The 25,767-nt window shown below is 46.6% G+C and overlaps 1 long non-coding RNA gene across 2 annotated transcripts in view; it reads left to right on the top strand.

The window, feature by feature from the left end:
- LOC125943061 (uncharacterized) overlaps positions 1 to 24,499 on the top strand; it is a 195,303-nt gene extending 170,804 nt beyond the window's left edge. For both annotated transcript variants that reach the window (XR_007465526.1, XR_007465525.1), the window contains exons 4-5: positions 19,492 to 19,829; positions 24,219 to 24,499. This is a non-coding gene — a long non-coding RNA (uncharacterized LOC125943061). The remainder of the gene's footprint in view (positions 1 to 19,491; positions 19,830 to 24,218) is intronic.
- The last annotated feature ends 1,268 nt before the right edge of the window (positions 24,500 to 25,767 follow it).

The raw sequence follows: 25,767 nt of genomic DNA, 5'->3' as shown, positions 1-25,767 counted from the left end.
GCAAGTTTCTGCCCCATATCTTATCACCGGTAGAATGCAATGATAGTACACTTTTCTTTTCAACGACAGTGGTAATCTCCCAGTCCGGATTTGGCAATGCCTGTCATATGAGCTCCAACGCAATTTTATTCTTCTGTAAATTTTTTCTCACGATCATGGTCCCCTGTGAGTAATTGACCTAGATAAACGTACTCCTTTACAGACTCTAGCGACTGACTGGCGATCCTGAATTCTTGTTCCCTTGCCAGTCTATTGAACATTATCTTTGTCTTGTGCATATTAATCTTCAACCCCAGTCTTACACTTTCTCGGTTAAGGTCCGGCATCATTTGCGGTAATTCGCCCCTATTGTTGCTCAGTATGACAAGGTCATCTGAAAACCGAAGGTTGCTGAGATATTCGCTCTTGATTCTCACTCCTAAGCCTTCCCAGTCTAAGAGCTTGAATACTCCTTCTAAGCATGCAGTGAATAGCATTGGAGAGATTGTGTCTCCTTGCCTGACTCCTTTGTTGATAGGTAACTTTCTACTTTTCTTGTGGAGAACCAACGTTGCTGTGCAATCCTTGTAGATATTGGCCAATATATTCACGTTTGCATGTTGTACTCGTTGGTTACGTAATGCCTCTATGACTGCTCGTATCTCTGAATCAAATTCTTTTTATAATCTACGGAAGTCAGACAGAGAGGTTGATTGTACTCCGCAGATTTCTATATTACCTGGTTGATGACATGGATATGATCCATCATAGAAACCTTCCTGAAGCCAGCCCGTTCTCTTGGTTGGCTGAAGTCAAGTGTTGCCCTGTTCTATTTGAAATGGCCTTGGTGAATATTTTATGTAATACTGAGAGCAAGCTAACGGGTCTGTAATTATTCAATTCTTTAACGTCTGCCTTCTTATGGATGACTACAATGTTGGCGTTCTTCTAGCTTTCTGGTACACTTCAAGTGGTGAGTCATTGCGTACAAAGGGCCGCAGGCTTTTCATACATGATATCTCCTCCATCTTTCATTAAATCTACTGTTATTGCATCTTCTCCAGTAGCTTTTCCCCTGGTCATGTTTCTCAAGGCCCTTCTAACTTCATGGCTAGTTGTATAAGGGGCCTCTGTATCCTGTTCATCACTACTTCGTATTAAAGTAGCTTGGCTGCTCTAGGTACTGTACAGCTCAGTATAGAATTCTTCCGCTGCTTTTACTATGTTATCGAAATTGTGGATGCCATTACCTTGCTTATCTTTCAGTGCATACATTTTGCCTTGTCCTATGCCTAGTTTTCTTCTCACTGATTTCATGCTGCGTCCATATTTTACTGCTTCCTCAATCTTTTCCACATTATACTTTCGGATATCCCTTACTTTCTTCTTCTTGATCAGTTTCGACAATTCTGCGAATTCTATCTGTCTCTCCAGATGCTTTCATGTTTTGCCGTTTCTTTATGAGGTCCTTTGTTACTTGCGAGAGCTTATATACCGGTTGATTTTTCGCCTTACCTCCCACTTCAATTGTTGCTTATGAGACCAGCCTAGTAACGGTTTCAGTCATTACCTATGTTGTCTTCATCTTCCTGCTCTTAAGTTGTATATTTGTTTGCGAGCACCAGCTTGAATTGGTCTGCTTTTGACCTTACCGCGTCTAGGTTGGCGTGTTTCTTCTTGACTAATTTTATACTTTCGCTCTTCAAATTGAGGTAAATCCTGAACCTCACTATTGCCTATGGTCATTGCACTTTACCCTACCTAACACTTCTACATCCTGCACTATGCTGGGATCGGCAGAGAGTATGAAACCTATTTCATTCCGTGTTTTTCGATTAGGGCTTTTCCAGGTCCACTTTCTGTTGCTGCGCCTCCTGAAGACGGTATTCATTATTCGGAGCCTATTCGTTTTCGCGAATTCTACCAACATCTCTCCTCTCTCCTCTTGCATTCCTAGAATCGATGCCGTAGTTGCCAATTGCTTGCTCGACAGTCTGCTTTTTCCCCACCTTTGCATTGAAGTCGCCCATGACTACAGTATACTGAGTTTGCAGCTTTCTTATTGCTAATTCGACGTCTTCATAAAATTGTTCTGTTTCTTCATCATCGTGACTGGAGGTTGGTGCGTAGGCTTGTACAACCTTCATTCTATACCTCCAATTCAGCTTTATTACGAGGACTGCTACCCTCTCTTTAATGCTGTAGAATTCATCGATGTTGCCCGCTATATCCTTATGGAGTAGAAATCCTAACTCCGAAGTCTTTTCTATCTGGAAGACCTCTGTAGTAGAGGACCTGGCCGTTAGTCCGCCCTGTATAAGCCTCACCACTTCTTCTCATCTCACTGGTCTTGTTTTATAATTTTTTTTTATTTGGAAGACGACGAAGTGTCCTTTGACACAGTGCTGTTGTTTCTAGCTCCGGTTTATTTCCGTGCATCCGCTGCTCCGGTTTAAGTGCATCCGCTGGTCTTCGCTCCTTGCTCGGTCGTGATGGACGTGAACGACCCTGCACGTCTGCCGGCGACGGCGGCGTCAGCGGCGGCCGCCTCCAGGAAGCGGGTCGGTCAACAGAGCGACAGCGACAGCGAGGACACCCAAGTCTACTCTCTCAGCAGTGACGACCCTTCCAATGACGACTTCCAACTTGTTCAGAGCCGCAAAGCGAAGAGAAGGAACACTAGGACGTCTTCATTGTCAAGTACGGAAACAGTAAGACGGACGCAAAGGCCGGACGCCAATACCATCATATTTGTGCCCGTGCTTCCCACCGCTAACATGAAGCTGCTTAACAGACAATCTGCATCGAGGTTACTGGAAGCCTTGGTGCCCAATGAAATATCGGACATTCGAGTGAACAGCCGCAAAAATCTACTAGCGGTCGATGTCCAACACGCGGGTGCTTTGACCACTCTACGCAGCGTAACCGACCTTGAGGGCATTCAGGTGCGCTCCTACATCCCTCTGGGATCTGATATAGTCGTTGGCGTTATCTACGACGTCGACGTAGCTATCCTTAACCACGACTTGCCAATTCTTGTCAAGCCAGCTAATGACGAGGTCATTGTTGATGTTATTCGGATAGGCAGTTCACGCTGCGTGAAGGTTGCATTCAAGGGTAACAATCTACCCTCGCATGTTAAGGTGGGACACTTCAGACATGCTGTGCGACCTTTCATACCGAAGCCTCTTCAATGCCGCAAATGCATGAAACTGGGGCACGTGAGCAGTGTCTGTGAAAACCAGGCAACATGCCCCCGCTGCGCGGAGCCTCACGATGCAGATAAATGTGGTGCCACTGTAATGAAGTGTTCGAACTGCAGCGGGTCACATGAGGCTTCATCGAAGAATTGCCCACATATTAAAAAGGAAATGACCATCTTGAAAGAAATGGTGAGAGATCATTCAACTCATCGAGAAGCCGCCGCTAAGATCAGGAGGCGACGTGCCCGTCGCCGACGTTCTTCAAGGAAGGCTGTTGCATCTACGGCGCGCTTGCCACTTCCTATGACATCACCTCCTCCTCTGCCGCCCAGACCATACAATGCGGAAAGGACCACGAAGGACAAAACCACTGAGAAGACGACATCTGCCGAATCTTGGCCGGCCCTACCAAAACGACAGCAAGCACCAACAGGAACGCGGCAAACTTCTGAAGGACAACCCTCGGCGTCTGGCCTCGGTGATTTGTCCGACCAGGACAGGCAAGTGACTGTAATGCTGCAGTCGCTAATTAATACAATCCGCATGATCCTGAACAAGCTACAAACGCCTGCAGCTCGAAGTGCTCTGCAAATACTGGATACACTAAATCCAGTGCTTGCTAGCATCGTCTAAGCACCATGGCTCGACCAATAGTCGTCTTCCGCACTGAATTTAAAGGTGCGTCGATCTTCCAGTGGAATGCCAGAGGTCTCAGGACCCGCATAGCAGACTTTCGCCATTCGTTTTTACAAATCGCTTCCCCATACTGGTCATATGCGAACCAAATACATCGACTCCACTAAGACTGTCTGGTATGAACTTTTCGCCTCGTCCACATGCGGAGCATGCAGCAATGTAATCGTCTACGTCCGCACGGATCTTACGTATGTCGCTCAAGCGGTAGAGCCACATGACGACAACCAATATGTCTGCCTGCATGTAAAAAAGAAGAATGTGTCATTTACACTTATTGGAGCCTACATATCCCCAGCGGGTAACTTTGATGGCAAAAGGCTCAAGAAAATATTGCAAATGACCAATGGCCCCTGGGTTATCACAGGTGACCTTAACGCACATCACCAGCTATGGGGAAGCACTAAAATTAATTCCAGGGGCAGGAGTCTTGCCTCCTTTGCTGCCGACCATGATATGTGCTGTGTGAATGATGGAAGACCTACATTTCTGCGAGGCACGACCTATAGTAGCTGCTTAGACTTGACTTTGGTGTCACGACGCTTCGCCTCGAGCGTCCAATGGTTTACTGACATAGAGACACATGGAAGCGACCATATTCCAACATACATCAAGATTAGTGGAGTTGGGCAATGCTCCTCGACAGTCTTGCGTACAGTTGAGTGGTCAAGGTTTAAGGAGCATATGGATTACGCATGTCGGGAAGGCCTTTCACAGAATATAGAAGACGAAATCGCGGACTCAATGAAAGCATTCATGTGCTCGCTCACAAGGTCAGCAAGGCGAACACACGTCGACACAGAACTGGAGAGGCTGCGTGCGGAACGCCGACAGGCGGAAAGAAGATATCGGCGCACGAAATCGGTTCTAGTTCTCAGGGCTTCACGACGCATACAAAAGAAAGTTCAGCGTCGTATGGATAAATTGGAAGACAAGCGATGGAAATCTTTCTGTCAGACGCTTGATCCCCGAAGATCACTCTCACACATATGGAGAACGGTCAAGGGTCTTCGCTCATGCCCGCATCAAAGGAAGCCCTTTGCTGTTCTGGCCCTCTACCAACACCGCTCGCAGTTTGAAGTGGCTGAAGAGTTCTGTGTGCGGGTTTCTGGATCCGTAATCATCCCTACTGACGCGGCACTGAATGGCGTCCCTGAGGCACGTGTAACAGAAGTGAACGTGCTATTTTCACACGAAGAGCTCGACGCTGCGTTAGCAACCTGCAGGCGTTCTTCGCCACCAGGACCAGATGGCATCACGTACGCTGCCCTATGCCACCTTGGATATGACGCACGTAGTGAGCTGCTCAACTACTACAATGAGTCTTGGCGAAACGGCGTTGTTCCTCAACAATGGAAATCGAGCCGCTTGATCCCCATTCTGAAACCTGGAAAGTATCCGCTTGATTTATCATCATATCGTCCGATTGCGCTTTCGAGCTGCGTCGGCAAAGTGATGGAAAGAATGATTGTTGCTCGCTTGTAATGGTACCTCAAGCGATTCAACATCTATCCGGATGCCATGGCTGGCTTTCGTCGAGGTCGCTCATGCATCGACAATCTTATTGAACTCGTTACCTGGGTCCAAGAACAGAAAATCCTCAAGCGCCTACCAGTTGCACTTTTTCTCGATGTCAAAGGAGCATACGACAGCGTCGCCCATTACGCCATACTGAACTCACTTGAGGCTGTGGGAGTTGGTGGCCGGATGTATCAATGGATTCGGGACTATTTGACCGAGAGGCGGTTTTTCTTACAGACTGAATACGGCCCAACTTACGAACATTACATCTGCCGTGGTGTGCCGCAGGGTGGAGTGCTGAGCCCTATATTGTTCAACCTCGACTTGGTAGGACTTGTGGAGTGTTTACCGCGGACAGTTCATGTCTCTATATACGCCGACATTTGCATCTGGGCCTCTGCCGTGACTCGGCCTCAGGTGCGGGCCAGGCTTCAGCGGGCGGCAACCATGACGGCGTCTTATCTACGAGAACAAGGCCCCAGTGTGTCTGCAGAAAAGTGCGCATTGGTTATGCGCAAACAAATGTCACTGTATCCAGTTTCAATCAACGGTCAAGCTGTGTCCTATGTTAAGACGCATCGCTTTCTGGGTGTCATCATCGACCGTAACCTCTCGTGGACCCCTCACTGCGTCTACCTGAAGAAGAAGTTATTTGCTATTGCACAGGTATTTAAATTTCTCTGCGGTAAAAACTGGGGTGTACCAGTCCATTCTATGCTGCAGCTGTACAGGGTACTGTTCCTGGGACTCCTTCCTTACAGTCTGCCAGTTTTATCAAATACATGCAAGACGAACATTCGCGCTCTTGAGAGCATACAAGGTCAAGCCCTACGCACGTGTTTAGGGCTGCCTCGGTGCACCTCAACAACAGCAACAATAGCCATCGCGAGAGACCATACGATTGAGACACACGTAGCTGCCGACTCCCTCAGAGCGCACATTCGTCATCTGTCAAGGATCCCCGACCATCACTTAGCTTCCCTGCCAGCGGAGAGACCTCAAGCGACCTTTTCAAAAGTGATTAGCGCCAATCAAGATTTTATACCGTCATCGTTTACACCGGCGTCGAAGCCTTCATCTCCCCTGTGGTGCCTGCGACAGCCTCAAGTGAATTTTTCTATTCCCGGAATCACCAAGAAGGCCAATCATCCATCGCTGGCTCTGAAGCAACTGACGCTCTTATTAATCCACCAGACATATCATGACTACATAGATACATATACCGACTGCTCGAGCTCACCTACCAGCTCAACTGCCGCATTCGTCGTTCCAGCCAAGCAAGTTGCAGTTAAATTCAAATTGTCACATATGACTACATCTACGTCCGCAGAACTTGCAGCCCTCCATGCAGCTGTGACCTACGTCACCGAAGAGCCGGCACATTAATGGGTCATATTCTGTGACTCTAAGGCAGCCCTTCACAGTATCAAGTCAGCCTTACATCACAGAACTTACGAGCAGATGATATCCGACATCAGGGGAGTACATCACCATGCTCTGGAAACAGGGCACAGCATAGTATTCCAGTGGTTCCTGCTCACTGTGGCATCATCGGCAACGACATTGCTGACAGGGCTGCCCGATCTGCCCACGAAGACACCCAGACGCGTACAATACCTTTGACGAGGACGGACACTGCCAGGGAACTTCGTCTGCTTGCACGCAAAACGTCACAAGCTTTATGGAGTTCAAGTGCCTTCAATTGCCGATTATATAAGTTGGACCCCTTGCTACGGCTACAACTGCCATCTAGCCTTTCCCGCGTCGAAGCAACCTTGCTGTGCCGCTTGTGGCTGGGAGTGGCGTTCACGAACGCTTACTCACATCGTATGGGAATGGCCGAGAGCCCGATGTGCGACTCCTGTATGTGCGAGGAAACCATCGAGCACCTATTGTGTACCTGTCCTCGCTACGACGTACAACGCCTCTCTCTCAGGACACCTTTAAACCGACTGGACTCGAGACCGTTCTCTGAGTCAAAGATACTCGGACCGTGGCTACACCCGTCACTGGTACAAAAAGCGTTGCGTGCATTAGTACTGTATTTGAAGTGCACCGGTTTAAGAGACCGCCTATAGTGTCCCTGTACAAAGTCCCACGTGTACTCAGTGCTCATTCTCTCCCTATTTTTCTCTTTCTATCTCCCCTTTCCCTTACCCCTAGTGCAGGGTAGCAAACCGGATGCTCTTCTGGTTTACCTCCCTGCCTTTCCTCTCCTTGCTCTCTCTCTCTCTTCAAGTTATTTCTCTCTCTCTCTCTCTCTCTATGCTAGCGCGTGCCGCAGCGTAAAGCATGATTCACGTCACCGCACACGTTGCACACAATATGAGGCTATCGCATCAAAAGAGTATGAAGCAAAACAGTATAATTCGTTTATGCACTCTTCAACCCAATACAGTTTAAACACTCGGCATGGGAAAGCCGCATTTTTGGTGTAGACATAGCGCATGTATGCGTGTTCTGCATCACACCAAAAAGCTCGCTGAGAGAGTAGCACACAGCGTAATCAAAGGTAGGAGCTACATATAGCAAGTATGCGATGTACAGTCGCGCTCATTATGTGCTGCAACCCAGTTATAACCGTGGTCGAACTTCGAAGGGGCACCAGGACTGCACGTGTTGGCATGGGAATTCAAAAGAAATTGTTTGATACGTACGAACACTTGCAACGGTGTTTAGTTCTTCAATTTTTTGTATGGCGACGCCGCCGTGCAGTAATTGGGGCCCATCTGGCCATGGTAACCGCGTTTCATCTCACATGCTGAATGCGACTCTATACATTTTTTTATAGTCGATGAATCGCCAGTATCTGCTTCTGCACAATATTAAACTACGATATACATAATTTTGCACCAGTCTTGTGCAATATATACTTGTATTAATGACTATACAAAGGCAATCAAAAGTTGTATGTGTGAGAGTGTACGTGAGAGGCTATGATACTGCACAGCACCAACTCACGGGATCAAATCCCGTCCGCGGCGGCCGCATTTCGATGGGGGAGAAATCCAAAAAAAAAAAAAACACTATGCAGCGTGCCTCATAATCAGAACGTCGTTTTGGCCGGTAAAGCTTCAGATTAATTAATCATTTTTATGTGCGATATATGTGGTAAGTGTGTGCATGAGTGCATTTTCAGTAACACCTTCATGGACATATCCTCTGTATCGGGATACCTCCGAGGTCTATATATATATATATATATATATATATATATATATATATATATATATATATATATATATATATATATAGAAAGAAGACTCTAAATGAGACCACCTGACTGAAAAAAAAACAGAACCAAAAGAGAAAGAGTGTAAACTTCTTAGGTGATGGGCAGATCACAATGGCGCAACCGTCCACGCAATCCGCTGTAGCCGATTGCGCTTCGCGGAGCGTTGCTCCCCGTGTCGAACAGCCGACGGCATGATCCGCGCAGTAAAGAGCGGGGAGGGAAAGGAAGGACAAGGGGGAGGGGAAAGGGCGTTTACACTAATTCCTTTACCGGTAATTAGGCCCGTGTTTGTCAACAAATAGCGCGGCGCTCTCCGTTTGCCCAATCACTTTGGTCAGCGCGCCCGAGCGCCGGCCAGTGGCGGTGCCTCATCAGGCTGATTCAATTACGCCCGCCCGGATTTGTAATTTAAATGACGCGCGCTCGAGGCAACCTCGCCCTCCGCCACGTGTCCCCCCCCACTCCCCTTCCGCCACCTCTTGCTCTTGTCCGGTCAACGCTGCTACGAGAGCGTGAATGCCGGGCGACCCAGTTTATCTTTCTTTCTTGTTAGATATGTTCGTAGGCGTGGCGATGGGGACGAACCAAGGAGGTTTAAAAAAATTGTTTTTAAACCTCCGTGGGACGAACGCGCGTTTTTTTTTTATTGTTTCTTTTTTTGTGAGGGGGGGGGGGTTGCTTCTGTTCCAGGTGCACCTTCTTCTGCTGGCTTTGCCTTTGCCTGCCGCATCATGTGCTACTCAGGAAGCAGTCAGCATGCCAGCAACTAATCGCTCCGTGAAATTCCCATGATCGCCAAAACTGGGCTTCATTCCTGCCTGTTGCTGCATTCCTGCTTGCTGGCAACCAGGAGTATCAAGACGACACGCTGCCGCCACTATCAGCTTGGGATACGCAGCTTATAAGCGATCATTCGGCGCCACCCCGCTGACGCACGACACCGTTTTCAACATGGAGCGTTCACCAATGCTTCTGTTCTAGGTGCACCTTCTTCTGCTGGCTTTGCCTTTGCCTGCAGCATCATGTGCTACTCAGGAAGCAGTCAGCAAGCCAGCAACTAATCGCTCTGTGAAATTCCCATGATCGCCAAAACTGGGCTTCATTCCTGCCTGTTGCTGCATTCCTGCTTGCTGGCAACCAGGAGTATCAAGACGACACGCTGCCGCCACTATCAGCTTGGGATACGCAGCTTATAAGGCATCATTCGGCGCCACCCCGCTGACGCACGACACCGTTTTCAACATGGAGCGTTCACCAATGCTTCTGTTCCAGGTGCACCTTCTTCTGCTCGCTTTGCCTTTGCCTGCCGCATCATGTGCTACTCAGGAAGCAGTCAGCATGCCAGCAACTAATCGCTCCGTGAAATTCCCATGATCGCCAAAACTGGGCTTCATTCCTGCCTGTTGCTGCATTCCTGCTTGCTGGCAACCAGGAGTATCAAGACGACACGCTGCCGCCACTATCAGCTTGGGATACGCAGCTTATAAGGCATCATTCGGCGCCACCCCGCTGACGCACGACACCGTTTTCAACATGGAGCGTTCACCAATGCTTCTGTTCTAGGTGCACCTTCTTCTGCTGGCTTTGCCTTTGCCTGCAGCATCATGTGCTACTCAGGAAGCAGTCAGCAAGCCAGCAACTAATCGCTCCGTGAAATTCCCATGATCGCCAAAACTGGGCTTCATTCCTGCCTGTTGCTGCATTCCTGCTTGCTGGCAACCAGGAGTATCAAGACGACACGCTGCCGCCACTATCAGCTTGGGATACGCAGCTTATAAGGCATCATTCGGCGCCACCCCGCTGACGCACGACACCGTTTTCACATGGAGCGTTCACCAATGCTTCTGTTCTAGGTGCACCTTCTTCTGCTGGCTTTGCCTTTGCCTGCCGCATCATGTGCTACTCAGGAAGCAGTCAGCATGCCAGCAACTAATCACTCCGTGAAATTCCCGTCATCGCCAAAACTGGGATTCATTCATGCCTGCTGGCAACCAGGAGTATCAAGACGACACGCTGCCGCCACTATCAGCACGGGACACGCAGCTTATAAGCGATCATTCGGCGCCACCCCGCTGGGCACGACACCGTTTTCGACATGGAGCGTTCACCAATGCTTCTATCCAGGTGCACCTTCTTCTGCTGGCTTTGCCTTTGCCTGCCGCATCATGTGCTACTCAGGAAGCAGTCAGCATGCCAGCAACTAATCACTCCGTGAAATTCCCGTCATCGCCAAAACTGGGATTCATTCATGCCTGCTGGCAACCAGGAGTATCAAGACGACACGCTGCCGCCACTATCAGCACGGGACACGCAGCTTATAAGCGATCATTCGGCGCCACCCCGCTGGGCACGACACCGTTTTCGACATGGAGCGTTCACCAATGCTTCTGTTCCAGGTGCACCTTCTTCTGCTCGCTTTGCCTTTGCCTGCCGCATCATGTGCTACTCAGGAAGCAGTCAGCATGCCAGCAACTAATCACTCCGTGAAATTCCCATGATCGCCAAAACTGGGCTTCATCTGCCTGTTGCTGCATTCCTGCTTGCTGGCAACCAGGAGTATCAAGACGACACGCTGCCGCCACTATCAGCTTGGGATACGCAGCTAATAAGGCATCATTCGGCGCCACCCCGCTGACGCACGACACCGTTTTCAACATGGAGCGTTCACCAATGCTTCTGTTCTAGGTGCACCTTCTTCTGCTGGCTTTGCCTTTGCCTGCAGCATCATGTGCTACTCAGGAAGCAGTCAGCATGCCAGCAACTAATCGCTCCGTGAAATTCCCATGATCGCCAAAACTGGGATTCATTCCTGCCTGTTGCTGCATTCCTGCTTGCTGGCAACCAGGAGTATCAAGACGACACGCTGCCGCCACTATCAGCTTGGGATACGCAGCTTATAAGGCATCATTCGGCGCCACCCCGCTGACGCACGACACCGTTTTCAACATGGAGCGTTCACCAATGCTTCTGTTCTAGGTGCACCTTCTTCTGCTGGCTTTGCCTTTGCCTGCAGCATCATGTGCTACTCAGGAAGCAGTCAGCATGCCAGCAACTAATCGCTCCGTGAAATTCCCATGATCGCCAAAACTGGGCTTCATTCCTGCCTGTTGCTGCATTCCTGCTTGCTGGCAACCAGGAGTATCAAGACGACACGCTGCCGCCACTATCAGCTTGGGATACGCAGCTTATAAGGCATCATTCGGCGCCACCCCGCTGACGCACGACACCGTTTTCAACATGGAGCGTTCACCAATGCTTCTGTTCTAGGTGCACCTTCTTCTGCTGGCTTTGCCTTTGCCTGCAGCATCATGTGCTACTCAGGAAGCAGTCAGCATGCCAGCAACTAATCGCTCCGTGAAATTCCCATGATCGCCAAAACTGGGCTTCATTCCTGCCTGTTGCTGCATTCCTGCTTGCTGGCAACCAGGAGTATCAAGACGACACGCTGCCGCCACTATCAGCTTGGGATACGCAGCTTATAAGGCATCATTCGGCGCCACCCCGCTGACGCACGACACCGTTTTCAACATGGAGCGTTCACCAATGCTTCTGTTCCAGGTGCACCTTCTTCTGCTCGCTTTGCCTTTGCCTGCCGCATCATGTGCTACTCAGGAAGCAGTCAGCATGCCAGCAACTAATCGCTCCGTGAAATTCCCATGATCGCCAAAACTGGGATTCATTCATGCCTGCTGGCAACCAGGAGTATCAAGACGACACGCTGCCGCCACTATCAGCACGGGACACGCAGCTTATAAGCGATCATTCGGCGCCACCCCGCTGGGCACGACACCGTTTTCGACATGGAGCGTTCACCAATGCTTCTATCCAGGTGCACCTTCTTCTGCTGGCTTTGCCTTTGCCTGCCACATCATGTGCTACTCAGGAAGCAGTCAGCATGCCAGCAACTAATCGCTCCGTGAAATTCCCGTCATCGCCAAAACTGGGATTCATTCCTGCCGGCTGCTGCATTCCTGCTTGCTGGCAACCAGGAGTATCAAGACGACACGCTGCCGCCACTATCAGCTTGGGATACGCAGCTTATAAGGCATCATTCGGCGCCACCCCGCTGAGGCACGACACCGTTTTCAACATGGAGCGTTCACCAATGCTTCTGTTCTAGGTGCACCTTCTTCTGCTGGCTTTGCCTTTGCCTGCCGCATCATGTGCTACTCAGGAAGCAGTCAGCATGCCAGCAACTGATCGCTCCGTGAAATTCCCGTCATCGCCAAAACTGGGATTCATTCCTGCCGGCTGCTGCATTCCTGCTTGCTGGCAACCAGGAGTATCAAGACGACACGCTGCCGCCACTATCAGCTTGGGATACGCAGCTTATAAGCCATCATTCGGCGCCACCCCGCTGAGGCACGACACCGTTTTCAACATGGAGCGTTCACCAATGCTTCTGTTCTAGGTGCACCTTCTTCTGCTGGCTTTGCCTTTGCCTGCCGCATCAGGTGCTACTCAGGAAGCAGTCAGCATGCCAGCAACTAATCGCTCCGTGAAATTCCCGTCATCGCCAAAACTCGGATTCATTCCTGCCTGGTGCTGCATTCCTGCCTGCCGGCAACCAGGAGTATCAAGACGACACGCTGCCGCCACTATCAGCTTGGGATACGCAGCTTATAAGCCATCATTCAGCGCCACCCCGCTGAGGCACGACACCGTTTTCGACATGGAGCGTTCACCAATGCTTCTGTTCCAGGTTAGTTACCTGAATCGTTGTTCTTGCTTCAAGAGCGCAATCGCTGTCTTTTTGTGGCGTCGTGCCCCAGCGAGCTGCCACTTCCTATCAAACGCTGCAAGAACTTGTGCTTGTTCATATGTCGGGTACGCTTACTTCTTTCTGGAGATGTTGAATTAATCCTGGTCCCGTTGATATAGATACCATTTTGGAATTGTTCCGACGTATCGAAACCGGTCAGGATGAAATTCGAAGTGACCTGCGAGCGCCTTAAAGTTGGCAGGCATCTGTCGGCGATAAACTGAAACAGTTATCCTTTAGGCTTCGGACTGTTGAGGGCGATCTCGTATCGATTAAAAGTTCTGGCAATAGCTCTTCACCCGAGTCTCCTGAAAAATCGCGTGCTATCTCGAGGCAGCTTAAATCACTAAAGATGCGTTGTGAGGATGCCGAAAATAGACTTCGGCGGTGTAATTTACTATTCTTTGGCATCTCTGATGATCTAAACGAATCATGGTCATCTTCTGAATAAAAGGTTATCAACTTGTGCAGTGAGCACCTTGGCATCGCCATCGAACCGACCCAAATAGAACGCGCACACCGCCTTGGCCAGTTCAACAGAGAGAAGAGCAGGCCAATAATTGCTAAACTTACATTTTTTATAGATAAACAAAGCATAATAGAAAATGGCTATAAATTCAAAAGCACGGAATTCGCCGTTCGCGAAGACTTTTCCCTTAAAACGCGCATCGCCCGACGCAAGCTCAGTGCCTTCGCAAAAACCAGGGGCGTGCCGTTGAAGTTAACCCTCGACAAACCGCGAGTAGATGACACTACTTACATATATGGCTCCCCGTCCGATTCCGTGGTACCGCTTTCGCGATAGGCTCCGTACAGTGAAGTTTGCTGCGATTGCTGCGCCATCTGTCGCAGCGCCGCCAACAATAATGAGACGGCCAAAGCGCGCGGGGGTATTCGTCGGCGCGGCGTCGATGGTGCTGCTCGGTCTTTTCTGGCGTTGAGACAATGTCATCCTTCAGCTCGACTAATTCGAATCCATCGAATGAAAGCGCACGGAAAAGGAAGAGGAACAAGTGCCGGTACTGCTGCGTAAAAAACTGCCACAGCCACGAAGGCCAGCCTGGCGTGAAATTGTATACCGATTTCCTGGCCGCCCGTGGGAGCAAGAACGATTGTTGCTGTTCGAAGAGTTAAGTAATTGTGAAAACTGCGTTTTCCTAGTGTCAATGTAACTATATGATTTAAGGTCTAGCCAGGTCTAGCTGCTTGAGGTTCTGCAACTGTATTTGTGTGCTTAGCGCGGTTGGAAGTGTATGGAGCACATTTTGCACAGCAAGCTTGCGTAGCGCGAAATTTTACGCGCGAATTTGCGCCTCAAATGCTCTTGTAGGCTGCATGCGAATCTTTGTTGATTGCTTGCAGTCCGGTAATTAACTGTTAAATTGCGTTTTTCTGGGATACTTTCAGCGAAGTAAGTAAACTCGGTTTGCGTTGATTTTGGGGGTAGTGATGGTGCGTGTAACATCTAAACTTCAAATGCCTTCACCAAGTGGCGCCCGCCGTGAGACTGCTCTCTCTCGTCAGCGCATTCTGGCGTGTTTGCCTCGTTTACCGTCTCGCGAAGAAGTCATTCGGTTACGGCATCTGCGCTCTTGCTTGCGGCCGCATGCATAGGGCACTGTGTCGTCACTATGAACTGCGTAGTATTCGCAATCATGCTCCTCTTGTTTTCTTCGGCGAGAATGACGGCTCGCCGTTGATGCCGAAGTAGACGAGCAGGATCTGCTCCAAACACTTCGTGAACGGTGGAGCAGCCAATAAAGGAAAAATCAACACCTAGAAACGCTTCATTTATAGATTTGCAAAAATGCGTTTCTGCGCACGTCGGCCACGAAATGAATGAAATACTGTAAATAGCAGAGCTGCAGTTGGACATTTCTGTGACCACGCACCGGAATACCTGGCAACGTAGCAAAAACGACGTGTAATCACCGAATGTCGATTTGGGACTGTTCTCATTCAAAAAACATCGCGGTAGCATAATCTTGGTTTGAGCTGGTTGCAATGCGCCGCAAGCTCCCGTCCTGTTTGTGTGTTCTTCGTCTCCGTTTAACTTGCACCGCAGATTTTCCTCCTATAAGTCGTGGTAGCATGTGCGCTTCCGCTTGTTCGTCAAAAGCACTTGCTGATATAAAAATGCATGCATGTTCTCCCTACCTGCAAGGAAACGTCGTACACTTGTTTCCCATGCTCAGAGTGACCAACGGCGCCCTCAAGTCGGCGCCGTCGGTCTCCTTCACGTCGTAAACGTGGCCCGCCACATACAGCTTGTCTCCTTTGTCGAGTACAGGCGCACGAAAGTAATTTTCAATACAGCTTATCGGCTTAAAGCCGCAAAACAACACACGCGACATTTTGAACGTCACGCGCGCGTTGAAACACGTTCAGTCGCTGCCGCGGGGCTCGGAGCGGCCGTCTCAGTGTTTCACATTCCTACCACCATTGGCGCTGCACGGCGTTTTGCCGTATTCGGTTGTAGCGCCCTCTGTTCACTGTACGGAGCCTATAGCTAGAACTTAACCCCATAACATGCGCATCTGACAACCCCTCTGCTGCGCAACATACACACGTCGACCCATCTTACCTAGCTTTATCATTTACTAACATTCGTAGTGTAATTTCTAAACGCACCGAAATCGTATCGTACTTAGAAAACAGTAACTGTGACATTTTGGCACTAACGGAAACTTGGCTCTGTGGCGACTTGAATGACAGGCAAGTTTTTCCTGATACGGAGGACTATGTCATTTATCGTTGAGACAGACATAATCGCAGGGGAGGTGGCGTCTTGTTGGCAATAAAGAAATACATCACTTCGTTTATAGTACCCATCCCCTCCGCTATAGAGATAGTGTGAGTTTGTATAACATCGACACTATCAAAGTAACTTTATGGAGTGTGCTACAGGCCTCCTGACAGCACAGATAACTTTGTTTCTAACTTGCGTGAGAACCTTACTTCTGTTCTTTCTAAATTCCCTAAAGGTGATTTATTTATTCTTGGCTATATTAATTTCCCTGAATAGATTGGCCTAACTTGAGGGCAATTCGCGTAGATGTAATGACTTTTTCCAGCTCGTCCTTTATTTTTCCTTTGAGCATCTAGTTCCCCAACCAACGCGCATTACTAACGTTTTAGACCTTGTTCTAACAACAGCACCTGAAAGAGTTAGCGCCATTTCAATCACTGATGGGTTCAGTGACCACTCGTTATTGAAATTTACAGTTCGCACACCTTTATGTACGCGTAATCTAACAATAAAACGAATATTCGACTATAAAAGAGCAGATTATAATGTCATGAACCGTGATTTGCAAAGCTTGTCATGTAGATTCAGCGCAACATTTTCTGAACGATCAGTCAACAAAAATTGGTGCCTTTTTAAAGAACAACTGCTAGGTCTAGCAAATAAATACATACCTCAGATCTCATTTCGCACCAACTGTTCCAAACCATGGTTTAATAAAACTTTGAATGCGTTATAAACAAGAAGAAATGTTTATACCGGGTAGCCAAAAGTGTCAACACGTTAGATTCGCGGAATAAACATAATTAAAGCCTGCGAAAAAGCCTACTGCAGTTCCCTTCGTCATGCAAAGCATAAATTCTTTTCCGATGACCTCGAATCACCCATAAAAAATAATCCTAAGAAGTTCTGGAAAACCATATCTCCTTGAAAAATCACTGAGACTCCCGCACTGGTGGATAGCACTAGTCTTCCCATTCCGTGAGAGCATTGCGCGTCTGTTTTTAACAACTACTTCATTTCCACGTTCACAAAGGACGATCATTCCAATATGCCTAAGATGGCAGACTTATATTACCAATATATGACTCCTATTACCATAACAGCCACTGGAATCGCTACTTTGATTAACAATCTAAAATTATCGACTAGTTCCAGATTTTATGGCATTAACACGCAAATCCTAAAGCATACAGTAGTCCCTTCTAGTACAATCCTTAGTCATATATTTCAGTAGTCACTGTCAACAAGGGAGCTTCCGAATGATTGGCAAGTCAGCAAAATCATACCCTTCTTCAAGTCAGGTGACAATAACGATGTGAGTAATTAGCGTCCCATATCACTAACTTGCGTCCCCTGCAAGTTACTCGAACACATCATATTTACTGTAGCTCGCCACTCCGCGTGGATTCAGAAAAGGCCTTTCATGTGAGACACAACTAATCGAATTCACTACGGATCTTTTTTCAAAATATGAACGACAATGCTCAGACTGACTCAATATTCATAGACTTTTCTAAAGCATTTGATCGCGTTGCTCACTGTCGCCTCATTTTTAAACTCTCATGCTTAAAGCGTCACGAACTAACAATTTCTTGGATAAGAAACTTTTTGTCATTTCAAAAGAAGTCCGCTGTCATTGACCAGTACTCTTCCTCTTTCAGTAACGTAACACAAGGCATACTTCAAGGAAATGTCCTTGGACCCTTACTATTCGTCATTTTAATCAATGACTTGCCATATAACATTACATCCAGTGTTCGACTATTCGCAGATTACTGCGTTATCTACCGTCAAATCCGCTCCCCCGCTGATCATATCGCTCTTCAGCATTACCTTCAATGTGTCACTAACTGGTGTTTGAGATTCGCAAAAAAACCTGAGTACTAACAAATGCAATCTAATGACATTTACTCGCAAGAAATCCTACTCTATCTTCAGTTACTCACTTGGCAATAGTATCGTCGCTCGCACATCTTCGTACAAGTACTTTGGCATCCTTCTAACACCGAGCCTTTCAGGGTCATCCCACATTTAAAAAATAAGAGATAAAGCATCGCGCACTCTCGGATATCTAAAACGCAACCTTCGCAGCGCTCCTTCCCTCACCAGAAAGATAGCCTACCAAACATTAGTGCAACCCCCAGCTCGAATTCGCAGCTTCTATATGGTCACCTCATCAGGCATATCTTATCCACCTTCTCGAGTCCATCCAAAAACGCGCCGCATGTTTAATTGCCAGAGATAATAGCCCATTTTCGAGCGTAACTAACATGAAGTTGTCGTTCTCACTTTCATCTTTGGAATCACGCAGGAATATAGCGCTGCTTTGTCTTCTGCACAAAATCATACATAATGTACATCCATCTACTTTACGGCTCGTTCGTCCCTCTCGCACATCTAGACGTGTGCATAATCATATCAGTTTCTAACGCATCTTCGGTCATACCAATGCATGTAACTGCTAGTTTTGCCACGTGTCATTGCGCTGTGGAATGGTCTTCCTAATAACATCGCTGACATTAACGACCCAGTAACCTTCAGACAAAAAATCTGTGTAATTTTTGGCTAGTACTTCGCTAAAGATCAGTGTCTGTTTTAGTTTTGTTCTTCTTGACTTCATTGTTGTGTATTTATGTAAGCATTTGTGCTAAGATTGTTTGCTTTACTGCATACTGGAGAGCTAACAACTGTTAGTTTACATTCCTTTCTTTTTGTTTTTATTTTGCGTTCTTTGTTTATTATTTTATTCTTGTTCTGTTCATATTTATGTAACTGTATAAAATGCTTTTGCTCCACAATTGTTATCTGTACCGCCCCCCTCACGCAACACTCCTTCTGGAGCCTGTGGGGTACATGAAATAACATAAAATGATGATGATGATGATGATGATGATGATGATGATGATGATGATGATGATAGAGCTGTGCTCGCATGCTGCAGTGTTTATAACGATTCAGTCACTGATAGTGCTAGAGGCTTTCATCCACCTCTTCTTCCGCCTTGCGGAAAAAGCGCGTGGTTATTGCGGCGGAACAAACTAGCTGGCTTGCCTTGTCCACTGGTTTTCTATCTCAGTACCGACGCGGTAGTCACTGGCTCCTACTGTGTCGGCCATGTGCACTGCTTCTGGAGGGAGGCCGGCTCTTCAGGTGAAATTGCTTATTTATTGCTGTAACATACGGCATGTACCTGTTTTCTTGCATCCATGAACCGGCTTATGAGCTTTCACACTGGTCTTGGCACACAGTGTTATTGCCACCATAGCGTTTTACAGTTAAAACTAGCACGTTTTACCTTCTTGAGCCTAATCAAAATTTTTTTCTTTCTTTACGCTTTCACCATTCGCAGTGCAATGCACGAACTGTACGATGTTTGAAGTGGCTCTCCAAAATACGCTTCTGAGGTATGGCCTTAGACCCTACCCCGCTACCCACACTCACGAGAGACATGTTTGCAAACCTCGCTGAGGTAAAAGTTACCAATGGGACCATCCGAGGTCTGTCCAAGTTGCGCCAATCAGGCGACATCGTCGCTAGCATTGATAACTGCGGTGCGCACGCCTTCATCGATGTGACAGTCCACAACCTATCGGTGACACTTGATGTCAATGTCACCACAATGCTGACCGATATCACTGCCATCGTGAGCGTCAACATCTCAGCGCGGGCAATCATCGAGATTCTCGAGTAAGTTCTTATTACTGTTCGATTAAAATACTAGGTGAAATCTAGCTCCACCGAAGTACTGCTGGTGCATACTTGTAGTGTGTGTCAACGCATGTAGGGAAAATTTATTTACATGACCTCCTAAAAAGAACATGCAGTGTAGAAACTACAGTGTGTCCCAGTGGAATAGCCTTTGGAGAGTTCAGTATGAAACGGTAGCATAGACTGAAGTAACACAATAACTTATTTGTCCATTTGCGCTTGCGCTGTACCATTAGGTCCAGAGAGTGGTTCTATATAGCCGGCATTCTTTGTACCAGCGCGGAAAACGACAAAGCACAATATGGGAAGAACACAGGACGAGCGCTGATTCGCATCGGGCATACGAAGTACATGAAGCTCAAGCTATATATTTCAAAAAGTTATCGAATCTACCGACCTAAGCTAAAAATAGCGCCAGAGGCAGGCACCCGGAGTTCTTTCTCGAACCGTAGCTCGGGCTTAGCTTTCAGATCTCAGCGGCTCTGGTCGAGCACGTTTTCTGAAAAAATAAAAAAAGAAGAAGAAGAAATGAAGTTCTATTCTGATTGGTATTATTTAAAATGCTGTGTGCGTTGATTTTCGTAGGAATGAAAACCCTTCCCAATGGAATATTCAGTCTATAGAGGAAGATAAATAAACTAATCCAGCAAATTTACTATCAGCTGTAAATGCACATTCTAAGTAGATTTGCAGAAACAAACGAAGAATGACCGCGCTCCTTTCTTCACGGCATACTTCTCATGTCCACATGGCAGAATTTCTAAATGTTTGCTCTTTAAAATACGCAGCTCGCAAAAGTATTCCGCCAGCAGTGCCGCTTGTTTTTGAACGCGCCATCGCCATGTTTGCTCACAGCAATGAGAGTGTCTTGCCGGCGCTATCAGGTGCTCGACAGAGCGATCACAGACCACGAAGCTGAGATCGGTTACGCTCAACATGGTCTCGACCCACAAATAACTTTATTGCAAGATAGCGCCAGTCGATCATCTCGGAAATATTAACGTTGACGTTGAAGTAACTGCTGCGTCCAAAAAAAGCAAGCGGAATGGCATTTCCTAGTGTAAAAATACTGCAAGCAAGAACGTTGTAAGCACCCTCGACAAAGTATAAAAGTCAACAGGGAGACAGGCAGTAAATGTGCCTTTAAATCTCCGAAAGTACTTTTAAGTCTCCTTTTAAGTATCCGAAAGGAAGTGGTGCAAAATTTGGCAGAGACGGGTATGTTAATCACATTTCATATCTCTACCGCTCTTCGTACGTGAGAAATGATTGTGTGAGCTTCTAAAATTATAACAAAATGTTAAGGCCACACATCATGGCTTGTTAATTCCACGCATTGACTCACTGAGTGTAGCAGAAGAAACTAACTAACATGAATTTCCAGTCATTTTGCGATTATGCCACAACCATCGAAAAAGAAGAACCGAAATGTGGTTAAGCGGTCACGGCGTTAAGGATAATGCAAAAATAGTATACTGCGCAATAAACGTTATTCAGAAGTGTGCACTGCAAGCACAGTCAGCAGTTCTATAGGAATTGTTAGAAGAATCGCTGTCTTGATGTTTGCATTTGTCACATTTGTTTTTAAATGAATATCTAAATGTTATTCGGGTTCTTTGTAGCAGTAAAGTAAGTTTAATAACAGGGTGTGTTCAGATAAGGACAGACTAAGGGAGGTCCTGACTATATTTAGTTTTCAGCGGAATTTTATATAAGGTGGTAAAATGTCTGTAGAAAGGAATCAACCTTCGTTTCAGGTTATTTAAGCCGGATTTCTTGAAAAGTAATCTTATTGCACTAAAGTGGGAAACGAGCCTTTTTTAACAACTTGAAAATTTTACGCATTCCAAGAATTTAAATTACTCTAAAATTTAAAATAATCTAAAATTAACGCATTGTATCTCGCCAAATGTTTTGCGGTAAATCTACAACACTAGTACTATTGTCCCAAGGGAACGTAAATTTATTTCACTCACAGAATGTTTTTTTTTTTTGAAAATGGCCAAACTTTGGTTTTTGAGCAACTCGCTCTGACTGACCCCGAAGATACGGTTTTCGATGATGATGATGTATAGTGTTTAATGGCGCAAAGGCCTGGTATGGCCAAAGAGTGCCAAGAAGTGGTATTAAGCGATTCATGGTAAGTAGATTGAATGTGGCTCTATATAGATCGCTGTATAAATTGCGTAAATCTTATACTTGCAATAAATATATGGTACTGACTACAGAGAGGTGTGCTATGTGTATAGGTGACGTTTAATCTTATGAATTCAATTAATAATAGTTTCCAAGCAGCACTACTGCCTCACCAGGACCCTTGTGGGCAAGGGCCTGGAGGTGTGTGCTATAGATACTAGGTCCGCAACATTGACTTCTATTAGGACGCCGTGCTACAGAGTGCTCGGGTGTATGACATCTAGTACACGAACGTCATTTTAAAAAATCTAGAACTGATTACACTTCAAAAAACGGCTGTTTGCCGAGAAACAATGCCGGGTGTAATGGAATGCGCTGTCTGTATACTAGAGGAAAGTACTTTTTTCTTTGATAATGTACATGGCGACATTGAAGCCAGACGTGGAGAACGGTGAACGTTTCGGCACATTTCCCACGGATAGGAGGATCACCGTATGTTAACCGATAAGAGTATGTGTCATACGTGTAGCCTATTCGAAGACGGAAGAAAGTGGCCTGAGTTCGTTGTTTTTGTTATTGCTGGTGAACTTTCTAAATGTGACTTTATTAAATGGAGCCTGTTAGAGGATTTTGCGTCCCACAAGCTTTGCGCATGACACCTCAGTTTTTTTTCCGATACGGTTTCATGTCGATGGCAGGGATGGAAGAGTTTTTAGCATTTGATCCTGTGGATATAGCCAGTTTGTCGGCAAGAATGTTGCATGCAATGTCTCATGTCCAGGAACACAGCATATTATTGCGATAGCAATTATGTGACACTCCAAGCGCATTTCTCAAAATAGGCGCAATTTTGTTTTAAAAAAACAATGCCCCATTATTTTGCAGTGCTGCATTTACCAGTCCTGGGCTGGTATTCCATGAAATTTTCATAGAAATCGGCGATAATTATTCTTTAAAACGTCTCTAAAAGTTACAATTCTCGCCATTTCTGCAGTTTTTCTATTTTACGGTTTATAACGAAAGAAATACGTGGTCTATTTGCATACTTTCTTTATCCCTTTGAAGATTTGTGAGAAATATTTTTCTGCTTCATCGTTTTAGCTAAGATGGCAAAAAAACAAGTTTGGGGTCAGTCGGTGACAGTTGCTATTAAGAAACAAATTTTGGCAAGTTATCACAAACATACTGTGAGTGACATAATTGTATCTTGTCGTCGGCTAATAGTTCTAGCGGTGTAGATCTACCTAAAACATTTTCGCGTGGTCCAATCCGTTAATTTTAGAGTGATAGGCCTTCAAGTCGTTAAAACGCTCTTTTCCGCCTTTAGTGAAATAATATTTTTTTTCAAAGAATCGTTGCTAATTTTCGCAAAAAGGAGGCTGATTCCTTCTTACAGAGGCATTTTCCCACCTCTTATAAAAATTTCGCTGAAAACTAAGTATAGTCGGGACTTTCCTTAGTTTTTCCTTGTTGGAACACATCCAACAGCAGTTATGATTTTACAACATCGCGTATATACGACATATTAGTGCGATATTTCAAAGCTACGGTAGCGCGAACGGTCACAAGACCTTTTTATGTGGGCGTGTTGTTTGGACAGAACATTCCTGAACAAATCCTGAACACGAAAACATTCTCATAAAGACTCACATGGAACAAACCTTTCTATAAAACAGTTGTGGCGACAAGGAATACCATACGGCCCAGCTGCTTGCTGTTGCGTCATTCACTACAGACGAACATGACGATGCTACTGACGATCTGTGTCGATGCTTAACATAGGGAGCCCTAGACAGAAGAAACCCTGCTGCTTTTTTTTTTCACCGATTGTATTTCATCAAGGGAAACCAGCACCAGTTTTCTAATAGCATTTTTCTATGCATGCGTTTACACAGTATTTAACCACATTCTTACGACTATTATCTTTTATGGCCGATTTGCGTGGTTTCGTTCCTTCAAAATAGGTTTGATGTCAATCGGTGTACTTAAAGACATCTTCATACTAGACAACGTATTTGATCCAGTAACTTTACGACTGTTACTGGATAGATAATTTACCGCATTTCGATCTATTGAAGCGATATTAGCTGCTTAAGTAAATGTGTAAACATTTTCCCGCGAGACGAGTAATCACAATATGGGGAATTTCGTGGAGGCTGCCTCATTGTCTTCTAAGATAATTAGATTATTCCTGACGTGTTTTGCTTGGTTACCATTGGTCTTTCTTTGCAGGCGAAACGCCACCCTTGTGTTGGAAAAGCTGAATGTGAATATAACAGATGCAGTACACGTCAGTGTTACGCCTATAGGAGCAATCAGTTATTTCGTAGCATTTTTGCTACCACCGAAATTTATCGCTGAATTACTAAGAAGAAATCTTCAGCAACTCACAAATAGTACTATACAAAGTGGCCTTCAATCACTGCATAATTTTGCTCATGGATATGCATCAAATGTTGCATAGGTGCCTAATAAGCAAAATGTGCTTCCGAACAATAAAATGAGCATGTTACATCAAATCGTTCTGCTTTCATGTTATACATTTTTCCTCTTCAATACTCTCTGTAAGGGTGTAGTCTGCATGTTTCTTTTTGTAAATTATTTCATATATTTAACTGGACGAAAGATTATCTTGGTTTAAAGCTTAAATCTTCCTAGATAACTGTCAGAATTTGGCGCAGCATTGATAGCGATAGCTGAGTATTAGGGATTTATACGAATTAAAGTTCGTAGTTGTATCGGCCGTGTAAATTGCAGTAAACATTCGCTTACTAAGTAAACAAGCATTCTGCTATACGCTCACATACATGACCAAGTCTCACTCGATATTCGCGAGTACTCGCTTCCATAACATTGCAGTGATTATGAACGCCTTAGGCGGGCAGCGAAGACTTCGGGCCGCTGCTCGCTTCTCCGCGCCTACGAAAGATCACGCAACCTCCCACACCACGCGCGCCGGACGACAGCGCACACGAAAGCACATATCAGATCACTCGTATAGTCATGACTAGAAACCTTCTATTTGGGGGCTTTCGCTTCACGAAATCTGCCTTTCCCTAGGTATTACTGCACCACGTAGGAGGACCCGCTTGGCTCCGTTTGTCCACAGCCGAGCTCCACTACCCAGCAACGCACACCTACTCCGATATAAGCCTCACTGTCAGTGAGGTGTTTATCCTTACCGCTCTTCTAAAGCGAAGCCTGTGTGATGAAGAAGACGTGCAACATGCTCTGCAGATGATGCACACCACCAACAGTAGCAGCATCGTGATCGCTCCTCAAAAGACGACGCCGAAGTCACCGCTAAGAGCGCTGCCCGACGTAACTGTTTAGCCGCCCGTTCTGTGCCAGTATAGCCGAAGAATCTGCGTCTGCGCCTGTATCAATAAACCTCATTTCAATTGGTGGAAGTGCGGGGTACGACCTGCCAAGCTTCCATCCTGGAACTCCGCACCCGTACGCTTCGTCCCGCTATGCCCGAAGACGCAACCACGCCCCCACCGTCCACGGCCCCGCCATCTACGGCCCAGCCAACCACGGCCCCTCCGTCCACGGACCCTCCGTCCACGCCCCCTCCACCCGTCATCTGCTCCGGGGTGCCTTACCTGAGGGATCCGGTGGTCTTCAGCGGCACCGACGACAGTGATGTGGAGGACTGGCTATCGACTTACGATAGGGTAAGCGTCCACAACCGATGGGATGACACCACTAAACTGAACAATGTCCTCTTCTATCTTTCAAATGTGGCTCATCTGTGGTTTAAAAACCACGAGAAAGATTT

This window comes from Dermacentor silvarum, chromosome 2 (assembly GCF_013339745.2).
Source record: "Dermacentor silvarum isolate Dsil-2018 chromosome 2, BIME_Dsil_1.4, whole genome shotgun sequence".
NCBI classification, from domain to species: Eukaryota; Metazoa; Arthropoda; class Arachnida; order Ixodida; family Ixodidae; genus Dermacentor; species Dermacentor silvarum.
Note: the sequence above shows the minus strand (reverse complement) of the source record. Positions and strands in the feature narration are given on the sequence as shown.